The sequence below is a fragment of the Microcebus murinus genome, chromosome 23 (genome assembly GCF_040939455.1).
Source record: "Microcebus murinus isolate Inina chromosome 23, M.murinus_Inina_mat1.0, whole genome shotgun sequence".
NCBI classification, from domain to species: Eukaryota; Metazoa; Chordata; class Mammalia; order Primates; family Cheirogaleidae; genus Microcebus; species Microcebus murinus.
The window spans coordinates 13538104-13560980 of NC_134126.1; the positions used below are offsets into that span (position 1 = coordinate 13538104).

A 22877-nucleotide genomic window follows, 5' to 3' on the forward strand; every position below is an offset into this window, starting at 1 on the left:
TAGATACAGTGACTTGTAATCATACCTGTTTGCTCTTAGAGATGTCATCAGAGCTGCTGACTGTGAATGTCTCCTGCTTCTCCTCTGTCCCCTAGCCCCCATTCCCAGCTCTCTGCGAACACTGTAAATCCTTGCGAGAAACTAAATGAGTTATCTGACACAGCACCCCAGGGCAAAGCTCAAGATTGCTGAATCTGCTGAATACTGGGGTTTCAACTGAATGTAGAGCAGGATTACCCAGATAATTATAGCACAATGTGCAATGGATTCCCCGGTAAACCTTGCTAAGGGGAAGCCTAAAGACCCCTAGACTTTCACTTTCATAGCCCATTCAGCCTAAGCAAATACAAGAGAGAGTTGGAGAGACCCCGTAAGAGTAGAGTATTATATTTCACTTCTCTCTGGGGTGGTTCTGTCACTCCCACACACCTCCTACACACTCATTAAATGCAGTGGAGGTGGGAGAGTTGGAGGGCTCCCAGAAACCTGCTCACTGAAGCTGGGAATGACTGCAGGCTCCACGGACTGAACTTCACTGAACTACATACAGGGACAGTTCATGGGGGAAAGTGACAGGTGTCCTCTGGAATGCAGGTGTCTGTGAACAGAGAGCCTGCGGCCTGCTTTCCACCAAAGAGGCTGGCTGGAGCCCGTGTGCAAAAGGAGAGTGCAGAGCAAGGGCAGCAGGCTGTGCTCTGCATGGGATGTTTGAGTTGCCCAGGATCTGAACACACTGCTAAGGGTGGCTCAGGCTTGAGACGTCTTACTGGGGCCCCCTCTAAAAGGGCTGACTCAATCACAGGTTATACAGTCAACCTCCAGGAACAGGAGCTCATGATAAGTTCAAATAACAGTGAAGCAGAGAGGTCCTCAGTGAGGGGCCTCCAAAGAAGAGAAGCCCATAAAAGAGAAAACAAATGTAAGTATGTCACACGTGGGAAGCATCAAAGGGCCAAGAGGAAGCTGGCACCCAGATAAGCAGCACCCAGATAAGCAAAAGGATTTTGCCCCTTTCCTTCTAGTTACCCACTTCCACTTCTTCTCTGATCCTGGGGAAAACTCAGAAAAAACAGGGGATAGAAAAACAAAAGAAAAACAAAACACTTGAAACTAAAGCACAAAACTATAAGAATTCTAGAAGAAGAGGTTGGAAAAATTCTTATAGATATTGGCCTAGGCAAAGAATTTATGAAGAAGACCCCAAAGGCAATCACAGCAACAACAAAAATAAATAAATGGGACCTTATTAAATTAAAAAGCTTCTGCATGCCAAAGAGACAATCAACAAAGCAAATAGACAACCTACAGAATGGAAGAAAATATTTGTTGCTATACATCTGATAAAGGGCTAATAACCAGAATCTGTAAAGAACTCAAATCAGCAAGATAATATCAAACAACCCCATTAAATGGAGGATAAAAGACTTGAAGAGCAGGTTTTCAAAAGAAGATAGACTAATGGGCAATAAGCATATGAAAAAAATGCCCAACATCTCTAATCATCAGGGAAATGGAAATCAAAACTACAATGAGATATCACTTATCTCTAGTAAGAATGGCCTTTATCAAAAAGTCCCCAAATAACAAATGTTGGCATGGATGCGGAGAGATAGGAACACTCATACACTGCTTGTGGGACTGCAAACTAGTACAATCTCTATGGAAAGTAGTATGGAGATAACTCAAAGAACTAAAAGTAAAACTACCATTTGATCCAGCAATCCCACTACTGAGTATTTACCCAAAGGAAAAAAAGGCATTTTATAAAAAAGACATTTGCACTAGAATGTTTACAGGAGCACAATTCACAATTGCAAAGATGTAGAAACAACCCAAGTACCCATCAATACATAACTGGATTAATAAAATATGGTAAATGTATACCATGGAGTATTACTCAGCCACAAAAAGTAGTGAACTACTTTTGTAACAACCTAGATGGAACTGGAGACCATCCTTTTAGGTGAAATATCACAAGAATGGAAAAATAAAAACTATGTAAACTCACCACTAAATTGGAACTAATAGATCAACACTCATGTGCACATATGGTAATAAAATTCAAGGGAAGTCAATTAGGTTGGGGGAGAGGTGGGGGTGAGTGAATTCACACCTAACAGGTACAATACACACAATATGGGTGATGGACACACTTATAATTTTGACTCAATCTATACAAAAGCAATTCATGTAACCAAAATGTTTGTATGTACCCCTGTAATATTCTGAAATAAAAATTAATTAATAAATTAATTTTTAGAAGGCAGACAAAAAAAGAAAGAAAACCAAAAGAGCAAGAGGCCTAATGTAGTCACACCTTCACACCTTTTGAGAATTCAAATGCAATAACCTTCTTCTTCACCATCCACTCTTCCTCCACCAGATTTCTGTCCTCACCCTCCTCCCAGCCTCTACTGGGACCCAGGCACCCTCATGAGTCTTGGCCTGATTGGCCACCAAGATAAGTGAAAGTGGCTCTCAGATAGCAAGTTGGAGCTTATGAGAAGGTGCTGCGGGGAAGCAGGTGGGAGGATGAGCTCCCAGGGTACCGAGTGGATCACCTGCTAAGTGTATGAAGGGCCAGCAGCAGCAGGCAGCAAGAAGGGTGACCCCACAGAGTGCAAACTGCACATGGGCCCGGAGGAGAACAAGTCTGGGCTGCACTTCAAGGAGCTCGCCAGTGAGATGATCATGACTAAGTATGGCAGGAGGGTGTTTCTGATACTGAAGGTGAACGTGTCTGGCCTGGATCCCAACTCCATGCACTCCTTCTTGCTGGACTTCGTGGAGGCCTACAACCTCCACTGGAAGTATGAGAACCTGGAGTGGGTGGATGACTAAGTATGGCAGGAGGGTGTTTCTAATACTGAAGGTGAACGTGTCTGGCCTGGATCCCAACTCCATGCACTCCTTCTTGCTAGACTTCGTGGAGGCCTACAACCTCCACTGGAAGTATGAGAACCTGGAGTGGGTGGATGACTAAGTATGGCAGGAGGGTGTTTCTAATACTGAAGGTGAACGTGTCTGGCCTGGATCCCAACTCCATGCACTCCTTCTTGCTGGACTTCGTGAAGGCCTACAACCTCCACTGGAAGTATGAGAACCTGGAGTGGGTGCCAGAGGGCACTCCTTAGCTGCAGGTGCCCAGCTGTGTGTCCATTCACCCCAACTCGCCCAAGTAGGGCCCACTGGATGAAGGCACCCATGTCTTTCAGCAAAGTCAAGCTCAGCAACAAGCTTCATGGAGGAGGCCAGATCACATTGAACCCCTTAATAAGTACAAGCCTTGAATTCACATAACGAAAGTCAGAGTCCACAGCTCATGACAACCAGCCATTGCTTTCCAAGACCCAGTTGATAAGTAACTGCGACAGCTTATCAGAATGACAAAATCACAGCTCAAAATTAAACACCATCCATTTGTAAAAGCTTTCCTTGATGCAAAGGAAAGAAGCAATACAAAGATATGATGGAAGAACCCCAAGACAGACAGCAATCTAAGTACTCCTAATCAAGGGGTGGCTTACTCCTGGAACCAGCTCCCTCTGTCCACCTGCCAATGTCCATCCTCAGTTTGAACACCCCACACTTCCTTCCACACACAGCTGCGAAAGTTACCCCTTCCTGAGGAACCAGGGTTCCTTCCCCTACCCCAACCCTTATGCTCATTGGAACAATTCGCCAACACATTCTGACAATTCATCTGCATGTTTATTCATGCTCCAGTCCCATGACAACTGGTCCAGCCTTGGAATGCCTGCCCACACCAGCATGCTCCCCTGAGCCATATCACCGGTCCATCTACCTGCGCTAGGGTCCCCACTGTATGAAGGGGCTCTCACAGTCGCAGACATTTCTGACAGCCAGCACCATGCCTCGGCCCAAGCTTACCTCATACCAAATGGACAGCATGCCACCACCTTCTCTGAGAATCAAAATCTTTTTTATTGTGGCAACCAGTGTTCATCTAATTGATCAACGAGGGTACAAAATGGCAGTCTCATGGGTCAAAGGAAGGAAATAAAGCCTTATTAACTTCGTGTTAAAGTAAGAGGAGGAATACATGTTCTGCTATTGATCATAGTCCCATCACCATAGCCCATCTGTCCATCACCTGCAGTAGCAATGTTGCCCAGCATTATGTGCTACAGGTGAATTCGAGTATGGAATCAATGCAGTGGGTCTAATTCACTATGACTCACAGTTTGCTGAGATCCAGAACGTTTTTGTTTGCTTCTCAAACAGCACATAGATGACCTTGGCACACCAGAATTTGTTAACTCCAAGGGTCCTACTTTAGTGAGATAAAAAGCAAACTTCGGGCCAGGCACCATGGGTCATGCCTGTAATCCTAGCACTCGGGGAGGCCAAGGCAGGAGAATTGCTTGAGCTCAGGAGTTCAAGAGACAGCCTGAACAACAGCAAGACCCCATCTCTACTAAAAGTAGAAAAAAAAAAATAGCCGGGCAACCAAAAATGGAAAAAATTAGCCAGATGCGCTGGCGCATGCCTGTAGTCCCGGCTACTCGGGAGGCTGAGGCAGGAGGACCCCTTGAGCCCAGGAGTTTGAGGTTGCTGTGAGCTAGACTGGAGCCAGGGCACTCTAGCCTGGGCAACAGAACAAGACTCTGTCTCAAAAAAAAACAAACAAACAAAAAAAAAAAATTCACAGAACCAAAAACCATCCTTTCTTCACCAAAAGGTTGAAAGTCCGTGGTATACTGGATTGGTAGTCCCAAAAACCAAAACCTAGGATCTGTTTTATCAACAAATCCATGTGTAAATTCAGGGGCAATAATTGATGCATCCAAGTCTCAATTTCCACATCTGTTGCCTAAGATTCCCTCCCTCCCTGCCTCCCTCCCTCCCTCCCTTCCTTCCTTCCTCCCTCCCTCCCTCCCTCCCTTCCTCCCTCCTTTCCTTCCTTCTTCTTTCTTTCTTTTTCTTTTTTCACACAAGCAGCTTTTTATTATAAAACAAAACAGATCTGTCCCCATGAGTGGAGAGAGACAGACTGACTCACTCTCTTACTGACTAACTGACTTGTACAGTCAAGGAAAACCTCACTGATAAGGAACCATTTGAGCCAAGGCCTCAAGAGACCCATATGAACTAGCATGCAAAAAACGAAATAGCAATCATCACAGAAGATGCCACGCTGTTGGTTGTCCATCCAACATCCAGTTATTCCTCCCTTCTCTCTAACAGAACCCTCCTTCCCTTGCAATAGTGCAGCCATGTGATCAGGAGAAAGCTGGAACCCATCTCTAACCGTAGGGGTGGATCCCAATTAGTCTAAGCCATTAGTGGCCACCCAACCTCACTTACCAGTGACCGGTTCAGGAAGCCAGGTTTAAACCAATCAACACAGGAAATTGCCCTGGTCACTGTCATTGGTCCGGGAGTAGGCACATAAACTAAGCTGGCCTAAGCAGATTTATATTTCTGTTTGGGGGAAGAGGTTTTTTTCCTCTGTCCATGATGGATGTGAACAAGGAAGAATGTTGTCACAATTGCACAGGACTTGGTGACACAGCCATCTCTGGACAATGAGGGAAGCCTGGAGACAGAGCCAATACAAAGAAGAGGGCAGAACTGGGGGCACTGCAGAGAAAAGGAGTCAGAGCCCTGATTATTCCATGCCTGGAGGCTGCTGCATTTCACGACTCTCCATTATGTACAATGAAGAATCTCCTTACTGTTTACTCCAGTTTGAGTTTGGTTTTTTATTCCTTAGTGTTTAAAGGTTCTTGATTATGACAATAAAAATAATAGCAGCCAACATTTCTTGAGAATTACCTTGTGCCAGGCACATTCTTTATATTTGTAATTTTGTTTAATGTTCTTAATCTTGACAATCTTATAAGGCAAATACACTTGTCCTTATTTGTAAAATGTAAGTGATTTTGCTCAAGGTCATGGTGCAGTAAGTGGCAGAACCAAATATTTTTTTGTTGTTTGTTTGAGACAAAGTCTGGCTCTGCTGTTGCCCAGGCTAGAATGCAGTGATGTCATCACAGCTCATTGCATCCTTCAACTCCCAGGCTCGGGTGATTCTCTTGCCTCAGCCTCCTGAGTAGCTGGAACTACAGGTACGCACCACCATACCTGCCTAAGTTTTCTATTTTTGTAGAGATGGGGTCTCACCATGTTGCTCAGGCTGGTCTTAAACTCCTGGCCTCAAGCGATCCTTCTGCCTTTGCCTCCCAAAGTTCCAGACTGTAACTGTGAGCCTCTGCACTGGGCCTCAGAAATTACTTTTTATAACAAAGTATTTTTATTTGTCACAAGGCAAGGCACTAACATAAACACTTTAGAGTCAACAAAGGCTTTTGTTTTATATTGCTGCTAAAGATCCTCCTTGAGTTCATTCAAACATAGCATGGCTGCTCTAGCTTATGTTTTGTATCAGTCAGAGTATAGGAAAACAGAAATCATTTTCTGCTTTTAAAAGGGAAGAAGGCTGTAGTGCAGGGAATTCCTCACAGAAGGCATCAAGGATATGAGTCCTAAACAGGGAAGAGTGAAGAATCCAGAGATTAGCAACCACTGGAAGCCACCACCACTCCTAGAATGGAGAGAGAAAAGGAGAAAGGGCTGTTGCCAGAACACAGGGGCTGGGTTCACGAGGATATGCTGGCAAAAGTTTAACAAAATGGTTCTCTGTTGGGGGAAAGCCATGATTTATAATATTTGCAATTTCTGATATGTAGATACTCCCATCCTGGCCTATTTTAAGTCATCAATGTGATATCACTAAACACAGAGCTGGTAAAAAATAAAATTATCCCACTAGGACAATACAACACTAGGCTGGGGTCCCTTGACAGAAGCTATGGCTAAAGCAGTAGACTCTGCTGGTGCCAGGGAGCTGAAAGAAGCAGAGAGGAAGGGGGAAAATACCCTGGCTTCTTCCACCCCCCCCCACCTACTAGTGCCTCCTATTGGCCCAATCCAGATAGAAGGATGCTCAAATAACCAAAGGCAACCTGCAGCAGTCAGCCCCTGCCCTGCATCACAGAGCAGAGTGGGAAAGGGAGAGAATGGATCTGAGATACTAGTAATCTTGCTGATATTTTTAGTATGCTCAATTAGATTAATTTGGCCATGCAGGGTTGAAATGCATGGTGCTTAACACTGCAGATGAGAAAGAAAAAAACAACAAAAAACTGTAGACGAAAAATATGCATGCAATTCAAAGTTCAAATTTGACCTCAACATACAAAACCAACAGCAATTTTGAGTCTTTGAGTAAATGTTTAACAGGGATGGGCACTGAGGTATCCCAGTTTTTTTTAGCACCACTGAACATCTCATAACGTTACATAATACATTATTTTAGAGGTATTTTGTGCAATACAAAGGGAATTTTAAATGACTAAAATTCCATCCATCACATTTCAAATTTCAAATCGAGCACTCGCCATTCACTCTTTCAGCAACTATTTCTTGAGCAGACTCTGTGAAGATTGTTCCAGACACTTGGCATACAGCAGTGGACAAAAATAGACAAAACCTCTGCCCTTAAGGAGCCTACCCACTAGCAATGGAGCAATACAACAAAAATGAATAAGCAAACCACATAAAATATTAGAAAATGATAAGCCCCATGGAACGAAATAAGTGATTAGGGGCTTTACAACTTCACAAAGGTTGGGAGGGAGAGGCCTCACTGAGATGGTACCATCTCAGCAAAGACTTGAAAGAAATGAGGGAGTAAGCCATGGAGGGAGGGGAAGCAGAGGAAAGCGCCCTGGGTGGAAGGTGACTAAAGTATTGCAGGAACAGCAAAAAGACTGGAGTCGTCAGGAAAGATGCAGGACAGACCTGCATAGCCATCGCACGGTCTTTAGCTCTTGCCATACATGTTGAAACTGGGAGCTAGTAGAGGATTCTGAGCAGTGGACTGGCATCCCAAGGCTCACTCTGGCTGCTGTGTTTGGCGTGACCTGTCGGGGTCCAACAGTGAAAGCAGGGAGGCCAGTGAGGAGGCAACTGAAATATTTCAAGCTCTAGAGAGATGATGTGGCTCAGATCAGAGCGGTAAAAGTGGCAAGAAGTGGTCAGGTTCTGGATATGTTTGCAAAGTAGACAGGATTTGCTGAAGGACTGAATGTGAGATGTGAGAGAAAGAGAGAAGTCCAGGGGTGATGAAAATTGAGGGCCTGATAGATGACAACTATGAGCAGAGCTGCTTTGGGGAGAAAGATCGGGCTTTGTTTTCGAACCTGCTAAATTTGAGATGTCAGTTCGATATTTAAGACAAGACGTTGAACAGACGCTGTACAGACCACGACGTTGTGTTTAGACAGAGGCCTGGGCTGGAGATATAAATCTGGGAGTTGTCAATGTATACACGGAACTTAAGGCCATGAAAATGCTTCAGATCCCTAATGTCTGCAGACCAAGCGTAGCAACCTTTCTCAACTGAGGTTATGTGAAAAAAATAAAAAAGACTATGCTCTAAGGTACCCATTGTATGTAAGGAATTAATTTCCCTCCTAAGCATCTAGAATGGTACTATTGATAGTTATTTTCCTTGAAAAAAAATGGAGGAAACAGTCTCTCAAATCATCTTCTGTGTTCTGTGGTTCAGATGAGAAACCAAGGTTGGACATGGCTGATGAGGGGACTTCAAAGTTGTCAGGACAATGAGGAGAGAGCAGAGAGGGAAGTAAGAAGTGGCCACTGAGGTGGGAATAAAGCCAGGGGAGGGCGAAAACCTGGATGGTCAGTGAAGGCAGAGCGATGGAGAGTCTCAAGTGCTGTTGATGGGCCCCATGAGGTGAGAACAGAGAATTTATGACCAGGTTTCACCACGTGGAGTCTAGGGACTTTGACAAGTGCAGTTTCAGAGGATGGTAATTGGACTGGGTTTAAGAGAGAATGGGAAGAGTGAAGCTTCTTAGCCATGGTTATACAGTGATTCAAACTGGATCCAAAACTTCCTATTAATCATTTCTCAAGTGTCTGGGTCAATCAGACTGAAAAATATTCTGAGTAGACTTAGCTATTAAGAAAATTATACTTATTTGCAAGAATTTACCTATAAATCAAAATTTTTTTCAATGCTGGACAACCAAATAAAAATATATTGGCTATTGAGGCTCCAACTCACATCTATAAATTCAGATTTCAAATATTTGTGTTCATAAATAGCTTTGTTAGCATTACGTTAACTTGAAAATAGGTAGTTAATAGAAACCTGAACTTGTAAAATAAATTCATGATAACAAAATAGAACTTGTAGCTTAACATATTGAATTTTTATATAAGTTATTTTGCCAAAAATATTTTAAAATCACTGATATAATCCAGTCATTGTTATTATTTTAAACTTCCCTAGACACTTTACATATTAATACATGGAGAGCTTGAATCACTTAAAAGTTGGCAGCTGACAATATAATATATACTGTTCTACAGTCCTCATGATCCTGTGATCTGTTCATATAATTTGCACAAATCACATGAATTCTTTTTCTGTAGGACAGGAATGATGATACTGGAAGGATTCATTAAAAATGCTTTAAGAGTACTAGCAAATAATTTCTCATTAGTGATAGTAAATGACATATTAACATTGGATTAATTGCACCAGTTCGAAAGTTTGAGACATTTGCACCAATTCAAAAAGTATGAGGCTTAGAAAGATGGCCCAGCTGACTCACACAAATGGGACAAAAAGGTATCTAAAATAATAGAATGGAGAGATATAAAGTGCAGAGCTCCTCTAAAGGACTTTTGGCGCACTTGCTGTGGAGCCGATGCTCTGCACGAAGCTTTCAGGTGCCATCGGCATGACGTCGTATGTGAAGAGCAGCCTCCGCACATGCACCGTGTCAAGCACACCTTCACATACGTGGCTTCGAGTCTCTCCCACTTAGATCATCTCAGAGCTTTAGTGACTGGGGCGTGTAGACTCAAGATTCTGTGAACTCCTTCGCTTTTCATCTTCAAGCGTTTCTGAAAACAGCTGCAGAAATACCAAGACCTTTGGAAAAGGCTGATCTTACTACATTTTCAGCCAGACTGCAAGCTTAGAGAAGTGGAAATATTACAAGCCTGAAATCCCCTTCAGAACTGCTCCAGCAATTTCTTGGCTTTACACATGACCTCAAAACAGGACAATCTCCTTTTCCAAATCCATCTGCTTTTTAAGCTTTCGTTCTAGCCTTACATTTAAATATGCAATTAAGTGAGGCATAATAGCCCCACAGTCCCAATAGTACCCAGATCTGCAAATCTGAGTTATGATGACCATAGGATACATAAATCAGACGGTGACCTCAAATCGCAATCCTCTACCCAAACATTCAACTCCAAGAAATCCATTACCAGCAACATGCTGCAATATATTTTCAGATTAGCTAAAAGACCAATGCTTTATGCTGAAATGATCTAAAGCATCGGTTGTGACTAGGGTTGGCAAATGTCAAGAATTTCAGCTAATATTATCTCATAGCTGGATATGAAATTGATAGGACTTGAAATCTAATCACATCTGGATTTCAAATCCAGAATAACCTAGAGGAAGTGGTCAGGAACTTCAGCCTAATCTTTTATTCACTCGATCTGGTATTAGCAGACTCAGGAAGCTGCTGTAAACAGGCAGCTCTGCACAGCCCACTCCTGCCTGTGTGGAACCACATGCACTAGCCACAGCTCGGCACGCCACCCTCTCCTGGGGACCACTGTGTCCAAGAATTCATGCAGCCAGTGCTCTTGGAAATAAAACTTAACCTTTCCTTTCCCAAGAGAGAGAAAACGTCCTCCAGTGGTCCCTCATTCAGAGCTGTTTTCTGGGCAAACAACCAGAGTAACACCCATTCAGAAAATCAAAAATCAGGTTGCCAAGGAAATTAGAAGTTAAGGAGACAATATTGTGGAAAGAGAGCATGTTGTGTCATCCCTTAATAGTCCTTCAAAATTTCTAGGAGACTGGTTCAGACCCAAGACACAGAATTATTCTTTTAAAGGGACAGAGTAATCCTGGGAGGTCCAAATGCTAAAAGGTCAAGGTCAATTTAAGGGCTACTCCAAGGGCCCTCTGGTCATTCTAGGCTGTGTCCAACTTCTCGTGCCTGTCTCAGTTCTAACTCAAAGCAGGTGCCCTCCTTCAGAACCACCCTGCATTGCCTGAACTAGGGAGGCCAACAAGTGAGGTTGGATATCAACGGTATGTACTGGTGCGTAGCAGAGCTTTCTACTTTTGGTTTTGGCTCAACTGCGCACGCTCAGGATTGGAGCGGAACTAGACCAGCTTCTCATCCCCTCTTCTCATGTCCCTTCCACCAGTAGCCACTTGTGGCACAAAATATGTAACCTAGGATAAGACTTTATCATGTCAGATAGCATGGACTTAAGAAAGAAAGAGAGTAAGGAGAGAAAGAAGGAAGGAAAAGGGAGGGATGGAGGGAAAAAGGAAGGAAGAAAGGTCTACTCAAAAAAAAAAAAGGCCAGGCATGGCAGTTCATGCCTGTAATCCCAACACTTTAGGAAGCTAAGGCAGGAGGATCGCGTGAGGCCAAGAGTTCAAGACCAGCAAAATATCAAGACCCCATCTCTAAAAACAAACAAAAATTTTTAAAATTAGCTGGGCATGGTGTACATGCCTGTAGTCCTAGCTACTCAGGAGGCTGAGGCAGGAAGATTGCTTGATCCCAGGAGTTTGAATTTGTAGTGAACTACCATTGTGTCATTGCACTCCAGCCTGGGCAACAGAGCAAGAACCTGTCTCTAAAAAAGAGAGAGAGAGAGAGAGAAAGATAAAAGAAAAACTGGTGGACCAAATCATTTTCAGCTTCCAGGTAATACCTTTGGAATATGCCCTCCACCAGCCTAGAAAGTTCTGAAACAGGCAAACCACACACCTTTAGGAACTCTGCTTTCCTATGGCCTTCTAGGGCTGTTTGGGTTTACTTTGCTCCATTGTGTGCATTTTATATATTAAAAAGATCTTTTGATTTCCCTGTTAGCATTTTTGCTTTTTTAAAACAAAATTATCATATGGTAAAATGAACCTTTTTTTGGTGCATGGTTCTATTAATTTTAACAAACATACAGATTTGTGTAAACACCACAACCATCACAATACAGAACAGTTAAATGACCCCAAGAAATTTCCTGCTACTATCCCTTTGTAGTCACTCCCCCCACCCCACCTGCAACCACTGATCTGTTCTTCACAAATAGATCATGAATTGTGTGTTTCACATTCCAAACTAGTTATTTATAGCTTGAGAGTTAAGCATCTTGTTACTACAGTCATTTTAACACATTATATCAAAATGTATTCAAAATAAAATGTAAACTTATACTAATAAGCATGAAACTAAAGGTGAACTATATGAACCTCCACCTTTAATTCCAGCCAAAGTCAACCTGGGTCTGGGCAGCCCAGAAAATGCAACCCTGTTCACGAAGGCCTAGACCTTCTCTCCTTCCCCAGTGAATCTTCATTCACCTGCTCTTGAATGCCCTTTAATCAGCCTCACATTCAGAACTGATGATGGATATGGTTGATATAGCTCTGACCCACTGCTTCCCCTGGGGCATGGATTGCACTCACTCCTGTGCACCAGCCACCTCTGGATTCTCTCAGTAGTTATTTCACGTAGGCCAACTTCCAGCCTTCATCCCCAAGCCCTAGGAATGGTCTATGAGGCCTATACATTTGCTCAGTCCAACCTGGTCTCCCAGCAAGTGGCAAGTTCTGAAGATACTATATTCCCCAGCTTGCAGTTCAGTCATCTGAAACATCTACATATATGTATCTGCCATGTATATGACTTTATAAAAAATATTAAGAATTCAAATGTATATTACATATGATAATGTAATAATATATCGTATTAAAATATATATTATGATCCTCACACTTATATATACATAATTTTTTTTACCAGATTCAATAAATGGGATTAGATCACCACAGAAATGTTAATACATTTGAACATTCACTGAAGTGGCTCTTTATCCTGAATCGTTAAGGACTGAATAGGCTACATCTATTTCTTATAAAATTATGTGATCTGAGCATTTTCATAATATATTTTTCTTAATACTTGCCTTTAAGGCCATTAAAATTTAACTTTATTAAATTAATTTTAGTTATGCATTTTGTTATGTTTATAAATCTAAATTGATGAGTTTCCAATGTCATAAAATTTCTCAGGTCCTTCAGTTAAACTCAATTCTATGTAAAAATATGGCTTGCTGATGTTTGAGATATAATTGAGGTTTATACATCTATTCCCTCTCTCAATATTACTATCTTCTTTAACTATCATCAAATCATTCACTTTCCTAAAGGAAGAATTATGGGAAAATCCCCCATTATATTATTTGTTTGCATAAACTTACAACCTTTTTACTCTGCAATTACTTCGTTCTTATCAATTTCATAAACCAATAATATGAAACATTTTTTATTGCAATCATTTTTGAAACAAACCAAAGAACAAATGAACAGGCTTTTTTAAAATGTGTCTCTTTCCTTGCTCATTAACTCCTAATTGAAACATAACAGTAGGAGCTACCACATCAAAACACATTTGTGACAGTGAAACATTCACTAAACCAGAAGTAGAAATCCATCATTCCTGTCTCTGATATGTCAGTATGTTAACCTCCAGTTGACAGCAGCCAAAAAAAGGGCTCCAATCTGAATATTTTCTATATAAATTGAGCGTCCAATACTAAAAGAAGGTTCCGACCCATGGCAAATAACCAAATCACATTCACTATATTCAACTTTTGTAATGAAATACGGATTTTCATTAAGAGATAAATCCCTAAATTCAAAAAGCTAAATAGAATAATCTTCAAAAAAATCAATTTTAGCTGATTAAAGACACTAACAAGTTTTGCAATTTTTTTCTGTCCTGAATTTCATATATTTTCATTTGCATAACAATGGGATAAATTTTCCTTCACTTTAAGTTCAGTAATTTTTATCAAACAGGTAGTGTTGGCCCCAGAACTGTAGCCTCCATTGCTTGCTTAGGTGATCTCTTTTGATAATCAGCTAAGAATACCTTATGGTTACAGATGCACTTTCAGGGAAAGATCATTTAATAAATATTGACACCTATATTATTATTTTGTCCCTTCAAGCAAAATCTTCCTCCTCTCTTTCTCCCTTTTCTCCTCATGTCTCTGAGTTCTGCTTTTTTTCCCTTTCTTTAAGCCCTAATGAAAAGACAAATGATTACAATGCTACTTATTCTCAATTATTATACAGTCACAAATTTCATATTTTTTTCAAATCTATGTCTACTTCTTTAAAAGCTGAACCCTTTCCCCTAGAAAACTGCTCCTACGCACATATGTACAACAATTATTTGCAAATAATTCCAGGGGTTCCAACCATCTCTAAAGCCCATCCATGGGTGTCCAAAGGGTCTGTGGTCCCCCAGAGTAAAGCCTGTCCACAAGCCAGTAACCACACAGTCAGCCAGTCAACTCCCACCCAACCCAAGCTTGCCACCTCATCAGCCCTTCCTCAGTCAACACTGCTGAGCCTGAACTAATTTGTGGCTTCCCTAGGAAGCCCTTCCCAACTCCTTCAACTCACATGGCTTTCCAACTTTCCTGGCTGCCTTATATACATGGAGTCGAGTCTTATAATTTAGCATTCAATTTCCTTCTAAATGATTTATACAGGTCAATTATGCCCTCAAGCTTAACTGGTAAAGCCCCGAAAGCAGATACAACGTACCTTACATCCTTGCAGTTTCCCCCATAACACTTGGCACAGTGCCGGAAGCTCCATGAATATTTATTGAATAATCAACCCAACCATCTGCTCATCCTCTGGGTAGCTTCTGTCCCACCACCCCTACTTTGCCCCAGGAGAAGGATGGGGCCAGGAACCACATCTTTATGAGCAGTATCTGTGCTGCATATGAGCAGTGATCAGCAGCTGCCACTCACCATTTTATTTATTCACTCGGCAAACATTTAGTAAGTTTTTACTGTGTGTCAGGCACTAAGCTAGTAGTCACTGAAGATACAAAAATGACAGAAATGTAAGCAAATTATTTATGGTGTGCTACATGCAGTAACAGAGATATATAAGGCAGCAACAGAAAGAAGTAGAAAGGAGCAAATATTTATCTAGAGATGTTAGCGAAGTCAACATGGAGAACAGGGTGCTTGAAATGGATGTGGAAAAACTAGTAAGAATTTATCAGATGGCCCAGGATGGGGAGAGTATCCCAGGAGAAGAAGAGCAAGTGCAAAGAAACAAATACATGGAAATAACATGTCTCTTTTATCCTCTCTTCACCTTCCCTAGTCAGCCTTGGGAAAAGCCTCTATGTTAATAAGGCCAACTCACCTCCCCTTTAGGATTTTTTACTTGAACTAAATAATGGGGATTTACTTTTTAAAATTTACTAAGGTACAAGGCCTAGCAAATATGAATTTGGATTTGGAAATCCAATCCAAATCCAAATCATGAGTTTGGAAAGAAATACATGTGACTAACCCAACCTTCATTTTATTGGTTTACATATTTTTATAGAGATTTTTTAAAAATACAATTTTAATTTTAATGATCTGTCTGCCTTCAAGGGATAAAATAATATCAAGAAAAAATGGTTTTAAAGTTATTTACTCAATGTTTCCATTCCTGTATCATTTACCTCTCCAAGTAGTTTCAGTTTCTCTGTCTGCTGGCTTTGTAAACCTCTCTTTGGGCTTTAACAACCATGGAATCACTTTTGCTGGGAAGTCTAATATCCCACATTAAAATCCAAATATGATTCACATATTGCATCTTTAATATTTCTAAAACAAAATCTGCTTATAATTTTTAAAAAATACTTTTCTCCAGGATACTTAAAACCATGTTTCCAATATCCGGAAATGGGACTCATTTAAATAAATGCAATAATACTGCCTCAGGTTCATTTTCTTGCTTTCTGTTTTAAGAAGACAAATTAATAATACTGCTAAACTCATTTTATTTAAGAAATACTAATGGCATTAAAATGCATCAATAGTCTAGCTAAAAAAAAAAAACAGTTGAAGAAATGTCAAGAACAAATGGTTGCAAAGGTGTCATTCCTGGCACTTACTACTTTTTTGGAGACCTTCGCCGGTAATTGCTTTTAAAGACATGAAAGCCTTGTTCTCTCCACCCCTACCCCATATATACAAAGAAGATTTCATTTTGGGACCCTAGAGGATGCTCACAAATTTATAATAAAGACGTAAAGCCTCATTGATGGTGTTATGTAAAAGGTGTTTTTAATTGTTGTCATTAATCTCAGATGCACATAAACAACCAATTAAACAAGGATGCAAAAATTTCCCAGAGAAGTCATTTAAAACTATTTAGAGTTGTTTTATAATCCTAGAGTTCAGATCTTGGCCTCTTTGTAGGCCCTGGAATTCTGAGATTGCAAAGTTGAGAACAGCAAAACATGAAGACCTGGACTCTCATGGTGAGATAATGATAATCAGGATAATGTATTATATTTGTATTGTGCTTTATACTTGTAAGAATTCTTTCCCAAGATTCATATCAGGTATCCTAAACCTCCAACAGAAATAACAAGCCTAGATTCCAGAAGCAACATGCCTAAGGACATGTGGCCAGCTAGTGGCAAGATAGAATCAAAACCCAGATCTTGTTGATACAAAACATCTTTTCCATTACACTTGATATAGAATGACCAATCAATCTCTCTTCCCACCCTTCCTTCACTTTGTTTTCCATTGCTTAATACAGTCATTGATTTTTTTTTTAATATAGTATTTCAGGATCCTTAGACCTTCATTTTGTTTCCCGTTTTAAAAATGTATTAGTCAGCCCAGTATCAATTTCCTAAGTTAACCTTACTGGAAGAAGGGCAGTCCAAAGCAAATAAAGATGTTTTGCATTCACTTCTCTTTGTTCTGAATGCCTCTCTCAGCCAGCAAAAGTTTCTTCCCATTCACTCATTGGGCCAAGCTTTCCAAGAAAGTCCTATAATTGGTTTCTTCTTCAGGTTTCTACATCTCTTGCATCTAATAAGATGCATGCAGCGAGGCCCAAATGATACTATATATTTATGATTCTAAGACTCTAATATCAATCCCAAGAATACATTACTGAAGTCTTTCAATGCTTTCAATACTATAAGAAAGAGCCCAGAGAAAATCAGCAAAGGAATAATTTTTTCTGAATCCCAAACTACTGAAAGAGCACCAGTTTTTTTTTCCTTTCATTCATTCATTTTTTTGTTCATTCATCCATTCATTCAACATGAAACCTACTACTGCCAGCAGTGTTCTTGGCCTTGGGGATTCAGGGGTGTTAAGATAAAGTTTCTGCCTTGCAGAGCTTACATTATAGAAGGACAACAAATGCATAAACAAATAATATCACATATTTGTTACATACGTGAAAAACTAAAACAAAGTAATGGGATAGAATATACTGGGGATAAGAGACAGAATGGAAGCAAGAAAACCAGCTGGGAAGCAATTATGTTAGCCCAGGTAAAAGATGAAAGCAGGCTAGGCAGAAGTAGTTAGAATAATCCCTTGCTAATGGATTGATGTCAAGCTTGAGGAAGACAGAAATTGAAGATTATTCCAAGGTTTGTGCCTGAGCAAATGGGTGGCTAATGATGCCACTAGATAAAGAAGTCTTTGTGAGAAACAGGATAGGGGTGAGGACGTCAAGGATTCTTTATTGTTAAGTCAAGTTTGAGATGCCATCGAGGCAGAGATGTTAAAAAAAACAACAACGGTTGGATATACTTTCAAAAAGAATACGGTACATGAAATCTTTTCTGTAGCAGCAGCTCTCATTTCTAATAAAACCAAGAATTATAGATTACATTGGAAAAAACTATAACGTAAATAGGGTAAGCAGATATAGATAAGCCAAAGCATGGCAAGAATATGATCAGATAGTAATCCTATCATATGTTAGTTACTACAGTAATTTTGTAATATTTATTTTGTCTGCTACTTTTAGAAATTCTTTCCAAAAGTTAACAAAGATTAATGGAGCCAATCGGGAAAATAATGTCTACCTATTCATTAGTTTTAAGTCTGTAATAAGTAAATGTATAGGATCCTTGAATTTTCTAAAATAGTTATATTTATTTAATTCTCCCCTGAGTCTAAAGCTCAGGGGAGAAGTAAGGGCTGGAGAAATAAATTTGAGAATCATCAGACTATGGATGGTATTTAAAGTCATGGGACCAGATGAGTTCACCTAGGGATACATGTACTCAGAAGGGATTCAAATCATCGCTTAGCAAAATGTTAACTAACTTGGGTAAAGTCTTTAAGCTTTCTGCAACCTTTCTACGTAGGGTTGATATATACCTAACATGCTAAGACATCTGCATAGCACTACATAAACAGGTGCTGTTATTAGATCCCTAAGAAACTGAACACCATAGGAAGAGAGAAACAGTAAAACCAGAAATAAAAATCCAAATTTCCTGATCACAGTAATCTTAGCAGATAAGCAAAACAAATTGCCAGCAAATTCTCTGGAAGAAAAGTGCCACTGAGAGAAATGAAGATGGGGTACCCCTTCCTTTGGCCAATTGAAAAGAGAAAAGATTTTCATTAACAAATGCAGCAACTAAAAATAATACACCAGACTATTAGTGGTGATTATTTCCAGGGATTGCGTTTATAAAGAATGATTACTTTAATATCTGAACTTGTATCATGAACATATATTACTTTTATAATTAGAAAAAGAAAGTTACACAAAAGGGTAATATTATAAAGATTTATGACTTCTGAAAATAATATTGATTTGACATGACATATATTAATATAACTGAAGGGAAAAAATAACAATTCATGAATTATTTTCAAAAAGCTCCAATGTGTGACTTCAAATTACCAAAGGACTGATAAAACTGGTCTATTTGGTGATTCTTGCTAAACTCTAAATGTGTGTTGACAAAAAAAAATAAAATAAAATCTCTGGAAGGCTTGTGTGACAAAAATAAAAAAATAAAAAATAAATAAATAAATGTGTGTTGATAAAGTAAAAATAAAATACAAAGCGACTGGATATTTTTGCAAGTGCTGAAGATTTAAAATATAATTATTTTAGAAAATTCAAGGATCCCGTACATTTGCCTATTACAGACTTAAAATTAATGAATAGGTAGGCATTACTTTTCCCAATTGGATCCATCAATCTTTGTTAACTTTTGGAAAGAATTTCTAAAAGTAGCAGACAAAATAAATATCACAAAATTACTGTATTACCATATGATAGGATTATTATCTGGTCATACTCTTGCTATGCTTTGGCTTATCTATATCTGCTTAGCCTATTTACATTATAGATTTTTCCAATGTAATCTATAATTCTTGGTTTTACTAGAAATGAGAGCTGCTGCTACAGAAAAGATTTCATATACTGTAATCTTTTTGATATTATAACTGCAATTTTTAATGTTACTATATGTTTTAAAAATTCAACACTAAGGGGCCTTGTAGAAAGCTGTAGTCTTAGCAATTTTTGTAAAAGGAAAAACCCCATCTAATTATATAAACCTAAAGTCTTAAATGGTGAGAACTATATTTCATATCTATGTAAGTCACTGAACAGAGACAGTAGAATTTCTTAGGCTCCCGAGGCCCATGCTGACACTTCTCATTGTAGTTCAAGGTAGTTGTCATTAGAGGGCACTGCTGATCTGATTCATAACCAGGTCATCCTGTGTCCAGGTTTTACACTAAACTAACAAATCTTTACCAACAAAATTAAAGTTCTTGAGTAAAGAACTTAAAAGAACTTTAAAATGCTTAACATTTTAAAAAGGAAGAACGCTCAAGCCAATTTAGGATGTTCTCTACTATATACCTTTCTTCAGTTGCCATTACTCTAAATCAAGTACTCAGGATGAAGTTTTAAATATATAACTATACATAAATATAAAAATAAATGTAAATATAAAAATATTTAAATTAAACAGTGGTGTACTTTCAGATAAGAATTACAACTTAAGTAGAAGTTAATAAGGTTCTTAAAAGGAAAGATTCAGTCTCTGGCTCTGCTAAAGTCACTTGCCACTCAGATCCCCAGGGCATCTGCAGGACGGGCAGGGAGAAAATTGTGGGCTTAGCCTTTCATTTCTGTGATGTGCTTAGGACCTATATATAAAGGCTTTTCTGTCCATTGTGGACCCAGGTCTCCTGGTCTTTCCACTTAAAAGCTGGAAGTGTCGAAATGGCAAGTGCCCAACCCCAGCAGCTTCTGTAACTATTTTGGGCTTATAAAAGCGGACTGCCAGTGAGGGTGAGAAGTCATTGCCTTACCCTTGTAAATGCTCTTTCCTCTCCTCCTGTCCTGCAGATAACCAGCCAGTGCTGGCGCTGGATCTTCACAAAGCTAACAAGGCCTTTCCAAAAGCAAACGTCTTAGGAAGTAAACTTGCCCTTTCAAACATCACAACTTTTTTTTTAAAGAATCTTATACTTTAAAAAAAGATACAAAGTAGCTTTTCAACTCACCACCAACAAAAGAAAATACAAGTGATATAGAAAAGCTCTTAAAGCTAACATGGAGATGGCCATTCACCAATTCACTCACATATTCAATTAATGTGGCAAAGTGGCATGAGTGATGCTCAGAGCTAATAATACAGCAGTCAACAGAAGAGATGCAGGTCTCTGTCTTCACAGGGCCTATTTTCTAGTAATATATGATGTTAGTAATACAGAAATAATATTTTTAATGTTGCTGATATGCCAACGAAAACTTAACATCCCCGAAATCCTCTTTGGAAGTAAACCTGATATAAACCAACGAAAATTAAACTCGCTGATTATGGCATCATAGCAGGGAAGAAGACAAATCTCTGGAGAGTGAGAAAATAATCTACAGGAAGGCACAGTGGTCTTTGGAGCACCAGTCTATTCCACAGAGAGCGAACTGTGTTCCACCACCTAGGGGAAGGCACACATAACTGCACAGTCTCTGCTTCATTCATTCATACGGGGAAAGGCAAATAGATAGATAGCAGCATCTTTACACTAATGGCTGGTCTCACTGTTTACACAGTCGCTTACACGCAGCATCACTTTGGTCCTACTTTTTTATCCGATTTTATGAGTCTGTGTTTACACGTATGACCACGTTTCCAAAGCTACAGTCCACTGCAAGTCCGGGTGAGCCTACAGCAAAGAGAAAGGTGATTACAGTAGAAACGAAAATAGAAATAATTAAGTGTTCAGAGAAAGGCCAGACGCCACCATCCACTGGGAAAGCATTGGGCTTCGGTGGCTGGACTATCGTAACAATTATAAAGGAGAAAGTGAGAATAATTGAACATGTGAAAGGCATGCTTCAATGAAAGCATCGATTATTACTAAGCAGGGTAGTGGATTAATTACTGAAATGGAAAGGTTATTATTGATTTGGTTAGGAGATTAAAATAAGTGTAACATTCCTATTAGCCTAACATTGATGCAATACTGAGTGTTAACCTTTAATATTCCTTTTGAAATTTTCCTGTCTCCTATCTAAACCTTTTGTATGAGTTTGTTTTACGTTCTGTTTGTGTGAATTAAAAGAAAGAGCACAATCATTTCTGTAACTTATTATTACAGTACAGGGGTATTATCACTATTATTACAGTATTATGCTATATTATTATTACCATATATGAGTCATTATAGTATTGTTATTATGATTATTATCACCGTATATGTGCTGTTCATCAGGGATCCAAGTTACATACAAATCTGACCTAGAGACATTCCGGGAATGTCTCTTGTCCATAACCCAGGGGTGGCCTATATTCATAAGAGATAATTGAAGCTTAAGCTAAGCAAGATTTTAAGACAGCACCTAGCATCTTAGGAGTGTCCTGGCCAAAGTATCTTCTAGAATATGGAAAGAACTTAGTAAATGAGATCATTGAGCCAACAGTGGTTATCTTTAAGGAATCCTAGCAAACAAGAGAAGAGTGTGAGGAAAAGAAGGAAAGTCCCAATTTTCAAAATGATAGAGAAAAAGCAAGTTCTGCAAATAACTAGACCACAGCAAGATTCTAGAACAGATTATTAAAATATGTGGTCACTTAAAGAAGACTATGGGGCCACCAGGAATTACTGCTGATTCACCAAGGATGAGTTAGCCCAAATAATGCCATTTGCTTTCACAGCAGACTAATAGGTTCAGGAACTATGACAGATGTGGTATGTCAAGAAAAAGGCCTTTGGTTTTACTATTCATTGGACAGGAGAAATTCAGATTCAGTGATAATACAAACAGACTCATTACCCGGTAAATGCTACTAAATGCTACTCTTTTTTTTTTTTTGACAGAGTCTCACTCTGTTGCCAGGCTAGAGTGCCATGGCATCAGCCTAGCTCACAGCAACCTCCAACTCCTGGGCTCACGCAATACTATAGCCTCAGCCTCCCGAGTAGCTGGGGCTACAGGCATGTGCCACCATGCCTGGCTAATTTTTTCTATATATTTTTAGTTGGCCAATTAATTTCTTTCTATTTTTACTAGAGATGAGGTCTCACTCTTGCTCAGGCTGGTTTTGAACTCCTGACCTTGAGCGATCCTCCTGCCTCAGCCTCCCAGAGTGCTAAATGCTACTTTTTAATGGATACGTATTTTTAATCCGGAAGGAAGGATCCAGTGACTAGCCACAGGGCTTTACGTAAACCCTGTTCTGGTAAACCCCATTCTGGTAACCCTGGCTTAATTGGATTAAGACACAAAACAAGCATTAAAGAATGTCAGCTCCCTAGGAGAAAGAACTTGTCAGCAGGTTCCTCTTTCCATCCAACCACCTAGAACAGGGCCTGGCAAGCCGTGGAAATTCGTTAAATATTTATTGAATGCATGAAAACTTGTGAATAACATGAAATTCAGAATT

At 39.7% G+C, this 22877-nt stretch overlaps 1 protein-coding gene and 1 pseudogene across 2 annotated transcripts in view; one reads left to right on the plus strand and one right to left on the minus strand.

Annotated features, from left to right (window-relative positions):
* Positions 1–22877, minus strand: part of RGL1 (ral guanine nucleotide dissociation stimulator like 1) — a 244339-nt gene that overhangs the window by 187206 nt on the left and 34256 nt on the right. The gene's annotated exons all lie outside the window — the stretch shown is intronic.
* Positions 2976–3975, plus strand: LOC105855582 (T-box transcription factor T pseudogene; annotated as a pseudogene).